Source organism: Marmota marmota, unplaced genomic scaffold (genome assembly GCF_001458135.2).
Source record: "Marmota marmota marmota unplaced genomic scaffold, marMar, whole genome shotgun sequence".
Lineage (NCBI taxonomy): Eukaryota > Metazoa > Chordata > Mammalia > Rodentia > Sciuridae > Marmota > Marmota marmota.
This window is the reverse complement of record NW_025999853.1, coordinates 17,202,975-17,210,699: the sequence shown is the minus strand read 5'-3', so window position 1 is coordinate 17,210,699 and position 7,725 is coordinate 17,202,975.

The following is a 7,725-nucleotide window of genomic DNA, read 5'->3' as shown; positions in this document are numbered from 1 at the left end:
GGTTCAATCCCTAGTTTAAAAAAAATGCTATGGGGGAGAAAAAGTCAAAAAATAAAAGAGTCTTTGGGAACTTGAAAGTATAACAGAATAATTGGAAGATAAAGCAAAGGAATTTACACCTATCAATCCCGACCCCTTCCCTCAACAGTGACATCCAAATGCCTATCTTCCCTAACCTTTTTCTCTCTGCATCCCATGCTCTGGGCTACATTGGAGGGCTCTTGACACTACAGATGTCTGTTATCTTAAAGCCCTTGGCACATGAGACTAGAAAATGTCCAATGAGTACGGGGAACTTGAGTGACAGTGAAACTGAGCCCCAATGTCACACCTTTGCCAGCTTCCTTGGTTCAGTTCCTGCTGCCGTCACCCAGACACACTCCTTCCCCTCTGCACAGAGAGGACACCCAGCCAAGGACCTATAAGTACATGATCAGTGCTCTGGAATGACGCAGGCTGGTTACGTGAACAGGATCTGCTATGAAGTTTCCAGAGAAGCAGGATTCACGTCTGTCAGAACATCTACTTAAAATCTTGTTGTTGCCATTAGCCAAAAGGAAAGCATCAATTTATTTGAATGGTCCCTGCCTATGTTGGCCTGAGAAAATGTGGCATGAAGTAATAATCATTATTATTAAAGTCAGGATGATCATTCAATATATGTTATCTACTAAAATACAAAACAAATTTTGTAAAAATGGATAAGAGGAAAGAAAAAATAAAGTGTATAAAAGATTCATCCAGGATCTCAAACATCTGTTAGGAGTTCCTGAAAGAAAAACAAAAAGGATAAGATAATAAAATAAAGAACTTGGGGCTGGGGGTAGCTCAGAGGTGGAGCAGTCACCTAGCACGCAGGATGCCAGCAAAATGAAACAAAATGAAAATTCAAGAAATCACCTGATGGTTTGAAGAACAAAAATCTTCAGATTAAGAGAACTCGGGGGGAGGGGGGCTGTGGCTCAGTGGCAGAGCGCTTGCCTAGCATGTGTGAAGCACTGGGTTCGATCCTCAGCACCACATAAAAAACTAAACAAATAAAGGCATGCTGTCCATCTACAGCTATTAAAAAAAAATTTAAAATTTTTTTTAAAAAAAGAACAAACGAATGACATTCAAACATTTTTAAAAAGAGAGAGAGAACTCAGGGGGGTTTAAAAAAAAAAAAAACTCTGCCAAAAAATAGCATCATGAAATTCCAAAAGACCAGACATAAAGAGAAGAAATATAATCCTTATTTTCCACCAAACACCAAAATTGATATCAGGCTGATTAATGATTTAAAAGCGAAAATCAAACCTGTATTATTTTAGGAAAGAATGTAGCATAATATCTGTATTTAGGATAGAGAATTGGTTTTTAAATAAGATGCCAATGCTCAATTTAAAAAGTGCGACATATTTGACATTGAGTCTGTAGCCAAGTCTGCCTGTTACTCATTCTATTGTCCTTTCCTGGTGCTCAGAGTCAGGCCAAATGTCTCAGCCTTGCCACAGGAAGTTGAGTGGGGGACTGCATATAGGCCAATGAAATGCTTTCGTTTGGGACCAGGCACCCTCCTCACCTTAAAGGTACCTGGCCAACTGTGCTTTGGGTCTCTCTCTCGGTCCAGGCATGTGAAGCCCTGGCTTTGGGCCCAGTATAGAAGGAGGTACAACAGAGAGGTACTGGTAATAGTACTTTGAGGTTAAGGGCTATACCCTGAAACCTCCCAGCCCTGCCTAAGGTCATACCTGTATGACCTTAGGCAAGTCACTTCACCTCTCTGTGCCTCATTTTCCTCGTCTATAAAATGTGGGACATAATAAGGCCTAATGCATGTGGGCATCGTAAAGTCTCGGTGATATATAGTGTTCAAATAGCTTGACTTCTATTACATTTTTAGAAGACTTTAATCCATAATATGAATGCCAATGTGGGAGGGAAACAGTAATGTCCTAAAGTGACTGTTTTTATTGTTTAGTGAGTTTCCTGACATATAGTAGGTGCTGAATGACATTTATGAACAAACAAATGGATGAACATGAAAGGAAGTGATAGTGAGCAATCCATGTGGGGTGACATCATCAGACCCGACCTGGGTCTTTCAGTGCTCCTCAGCTGTCACTTGCAGCTGGGCTCAGCTCCACTCACATTAGAATCACCTGGGGAGATTTTACAAACCCCAGCGGCTGAACCCAACCCAAGTCAGGTACTTCAGAAACCCTACAATGAGAAGCAAGCAGTTCCATTTTTTTTTTTTCCAAATACAGGTGATTCCACACCTCTAACTTCTTCCCTACTTTCTATTTCAGGAGATTATGTGTATCTCACACTCATTCACTATCCCATTCTGATCTGCAGCTGCGCATCTTTGCTGTTATTGTATTGTTACTATCAAGTGCACCATACCTGCTCGCTCCCCAGAGGCAGGGTCCATCCATCTCTGCAGCCTTACTGCACAGAATGGGACCTGAGTGCAATCCCCAGAACCTCAAAAAAAAAAAAAAATCAGTTTCTGACATATTATAAGCACTATAATAAATAGTTTTAAACACTATCTTTAAAATGTTAATGTTTGCAGCCCTCAATCAAGAAGAAAAAAAGGAAAATGAGCTGGGAAAAGGAGGGAATGAGAATACTCTAGGCACCAGGCAGCCTGATTTGAATCCTCACTACAGAGGAGGTAACACCGTGCCTATTCAGTAGTTGAGGACATGGCGGCTTCCATCAGATGGCCACTGAGGAAGAGTTCCACTCTGCAAGACTCTACCAGAGCTTTTCCACTCAGAGAAGACGTCTGTTTTCTGAAACCATTAATTCCATGGATACAACCCCATTATGGTGCTAAAGGTCATTGAAGCTATTCATTCATGTAAAATGGCACTAAAATCAAAATGTCAAAGACTGCTTTAAATTGCCCTCTGTCCCCTCATTGCCAGGGAAACTGATCACAGACCTTTGAACTTTTCCCCATAGTGATATTTTCCCAGCTCCTTTGCTTCTCAGTCCTGAAACTTGGATGGGTCTGGGAGGTGCTGCCTTGGGTGGGCCCATCACCCCACAGGTTCTTTCTTTTTTGGGTCTTTGTTTATTTGTTCATTTGCTTTTGGTAACCGTGGTAAATACCTCCAGAGATTTGTCTAATTTTGTTAGTTTGCACAAAGAAGCCACCTTCTATTAGTGGTAACTTTTATCTCTGTTTGACATTTGATTGATGATCACTTTCTTTTAAGGAAATGATTGAGATATAATTTGCATATGGTAAATTTCACCCTGTTTATTGTACAGCTCTATGATTTTTGACAGATGCACAGAACTATGTAACCACGACTGTGAAGATATAGGCATTTCACTTTTCCCAAAAAGTTTCTAGAGCCCTTTGTTGCCACTTCCTTCCCTTTGTTCCCTCACCTCCAGCCCCTGATGACAAACCATGTGTTTTCTGTCTCTCCAGTTGTACGTTTTCCAGACTATCCTATAAATGGAAACATGTGGTATGTAGCTTTTTTTTTTTAGCATCAGGGATTGAATGAAGGAGTGCTTAACCACTGAACCACATCCCCTGCCTTTTTTGTATTTTATTTAGAGACAGGGTCTCACTGAGTTTCTTAGGGCCTCACTAAATTGCTGAGGCTAGCTTCGAACTCACAATCCTCCTGCCTCAGGCTTCTGAGCCCACAGGGATTACAGGCATGTGTCACAGGGCCCAGCAAGTATGTAGCTTTTTGAGTCTGGGTTCTTTGCTGCAGCACAGTGTATCTGAGATTCATTATCATTGCCTATAGCAGAAGATAGCTTCCTTTCTGCAGTTTTGCATTATTTGGATGAGTAGAGTTTGTTTATCCAACATGGTAGTTGTTTCCAATTTGGGGTGCTTGTAAATAAAGATGCTGTAAGCATTGGCATAAAGGTCTTTGTGTGAGCATGAATCTTCATTTTACTCAAATTAACACCCAAACATTGTCCACCTGCGTCATGTGATAAGTATATTTCAACATTATAGGAAAATGGAAAACTATTTTCCAAAGTAACTATCATTTGTGTTTCCACCAGTGATAGATGAGTTCCAGTGATTCTGCATCCTTATTAGGGCCTGGGACTGTCAGTTTGGGTTTATTTTTAATTTTTAGCCACTTTATTATGTGTATCATAGCATCTCATTGAGGCTTTAATTTGCATATCCCTAGTGGTATTGAGTGTCCTTTTGTGTTTGTGGAGCGTTTTTACATTTTTTATGTTTCTTTTCAAGCCCTTTGTCTATTTTTAAATTGGGTTGTGTTTTGCTTATTGTTGTTTGTTTTACTTTTGAGTTTTGAGAGTTCCTTATACATTCTGAATACAAGTCCTAAATCACATATTGATTTCTTGCCTGGTTTTTATCCTCCCAGGGGCTACATCTAACATTCCTGAGATGAGAATAGGGATGGGCTTTGATCCAGGACCACATGGAGACAGGGGTCCAGATAGCTACAGAGGAAGACAAGGGAAGACCTTGACCGTATAGTGGCCCACAGGTTTACAACAGGGCAGAGGATCTTCGGTAAAAGGGAAGAAAAACCAAATAACACAAAAGTCTTATAAGAGGGTGAAACTAGGAAGGGAAGGGTTAGTTTGGTAGCTGTTTTATTCTGAGACAGAACCAAGAGCCATTTCACTCCATTCCTTTTCTTAGGGATGGTACTTCTGGTACTTCCCTCAACCCCAATTCTAAGAAGGCTGCTCTGATTGGCTGAGCACTAGAATTAAACAGAGAGGAAGAGGAGAGCCTGAGGAGAGGGCCCTGTGGGGAGGAGAGGGAGGAGTGCCCTGTTGCCCATCAGAGGGATTCAGCAGGTCCTGAGCCAGGGCCTGCCACCAACACTCTGCCAGAGGTACAGTTGACAAAGTCTTCATCAGTCAGTACTGATATAAATACCATCCTCCGCAATGGATCATTTGCACCATGCCTCCAGGAGCTAAATCAGTACCCTAATTGCAACATCAGTGACAGGCTCTTCTCAGCGATGAGAGGGGCGAAGACATGAGGATGTTCTCAGGCAAGGCTATTTATACACGCCACGTAGCCCTTCATTATCAGTAGAGAGGGAATGAGAAGAGGTAGGAAGGTGACATGACTGAAACTTGAATCCAACCACTGCCCTCTGTCCCGTTAAGGCAAGAGAGAAGATTCTGGATGCTTCCAAATGAAAAAGTTTAAAAAAAGAAAAAATAAATAAAATCCCGTTACACTATCATCTACCCAGTTGTCAATTGATATTGCCCTGCTAACACTCTTTTTTATTGTGAATCTGACAATGATTTGAGACTTCAGGAAACTGAGGGAAAGAAAATTCTAGTTTTTGCAGGGCTCAGAGGTGCACACCTGTAATCTCAGTGGCTCAGGAGGCTGAGGCAGTAGGATTGCAAGTTCAAAGCCAGCCTCAGAGCAACTTGGGGAGATTCTGTCTCAAAAGAAAAATTAAAAAGGGCAGGGGATGTGGCTCAGTGGTTAAGCGCCCCCAGGATCAATCCCCAGAGCAAAAAAAAAGGGTGGGGTGGAGAGGAGAAAATTCAAGTTTTATAAGCCCAAATTTAAACAAGTTCTCCTGGTAAAATCTCCTTTTATCCTTAATGGTAGAAGAAAGTCATAGGTTAGAAAATTGATCCAGTTATTTCAGACGTTTGGTCAATAAAAAATCTAGACTTCAACCCACGAAAATCTGCTGGAACACAACATGCAATTATCAATTACATATTCACAAATTGATATACTGGATGCCAGGAGATTCTAAATATGGTACAAGAAGAGCATCAAATATAAGGTACATTGGAGAAGAAAGAGCTATAATCATAATAACCGTTTATTTTGTGCTTCTAAGAGTCAGGGATTATACTAAGAAGTTTTCCTATATTAATAAATTCTTCCAACCAACTCAATCACAAGTATATTGTTATCCATGTGTCACTGATAAGAAAGTTACAGCTCAAAAGATTCAACAACCCAAGTCATTTAAGTGGAAGTATCTGTATTCAAATTCTCATATAACTTCTGAGCTTGTACTCTAAAACACTACTGCTCTACATTTTCTATCAAGCACACGGCTCAGCTTGCTCCAACTTTGTTCAGGGTACCTGGTTTTAACCAACCTATTTATGCTCTTTTGAAAACTCTGTTCCCTCTTTTGGATTTTCTCCACGCATCTTCAGCTGTTGTTATAGTCATTTTTTTTTTTTCTGCTATGATGAAAAGGCCCAAATAAACTATAGAGGAGGAAAGTTTATTTGAGGGCTCATGGTTTCAGAGATCTCGGTCCATAGACAGCTGGTTCCATTCCTCGGGCCTGGAGGTGAGGCAGAACATCATGGTGAAAGAGGATTGTGGAGCAAAGTGATTCACATGATGATCAGAAAGCAGAGAGAGTACAAAATATATTCTCCTAAACCACGCCCCCAATGATCCACCTCCTCCAGCGGTACCCTACTCACTTTCAGTTACCACTCAGTTAATCCCATGAGCAGATCAATTCACTAATTGGGTTAAGGCTCTCATAACCCTCTAAGCCTTCTTGCATTGTCTCACACATAAGCTTTTGGGGAACACCGCACACCCAAACCGTAACAGCTGTGAGCCCTCTCTGAATTTTTTGACTTTCTACTTATTTTCCAGCTCTACCCTGTCTGAACAGAGGTAGTTATCCTGGGCTCCCTCACAACCTAATGTTTGCCCAGGTGTCAGGTACCTGACCTTGCTCCAATCAGCAGGTGGCTGGTAGGGAGGGAGGAAGCAAGAGAGAAGGAGAGCCCCACCTTGTTATCAGGGGCCATGGGTGGGCAAGTGGGCAAGCGGAGGCTGCAAAAACTGGGATTAACTTGATAATATAAATTGGGGAGGCTGGGGTGGTGGCTTAGTGGTACAGTGCTTGCCTAGCATGTGTGAGGCACTGGGTTCGATTCTTAGCACCACATTCAAATAAATAAAATAAAGGTCTAACAACAACTAAAATATATATATATATATTTTTAAAATGAGTATTAAAAAATTTGGAATAGTATGTAATTATTGAAATTGATGCTATAAAAGAATATTTAATGACACATTAAAAAACAAAAAGTCCACCCAGTTAGGTTAAAAATATGGTTGCTACCTGGCTGGGGTGACACACGACTATAATCCCAGCTACCACTGAGGCTGAGGCAGGAAGATCACAAGTTTGAGGCCAGCCTGAGGAAGTTAGTAAGACCCTGTCTCAAAAAATATGAAGGACTGGGGATTTTGCTCAGTGATAAAGTATACCTGGGTTCAATCCCCAGTACTGTAAAACATAAATAAATAGTTGTCAAACTCAAATGTAAAATAAAACATCAATTTTGAACATTTTAGATTATGAATTTTCAGATTAAGGATGCTTCTGGGTTAAATCCCCATTACCCAAAACAACAACAACAAAAAGCTGTTTAGGAGATGTGTTTTCTCTTTATTGTTTCTGTCTTCTTATAAGAACTTAATTTTATGGGAATTCTTAGTAACTTAAATAAGACCCTAGTCCATTTAAAAAGTTCTATAATAACTGTTAAGTAAGACATTACTGTTTCTCCCCACTCCCCAAGAGAGACTCAAAAAGGGCTGGGGATGTAGCTCAGTGGTAGAGTACCACTGGGGTTAATTCCCATTATGAAGGAAGGAAGGAAGGAAGGAGGAAGGAAGGGAGGGAGGGAGGGAGGGAGGGAAGGGTGGGGTGGAGGATGGGGGGGGAGGTAGGAAGG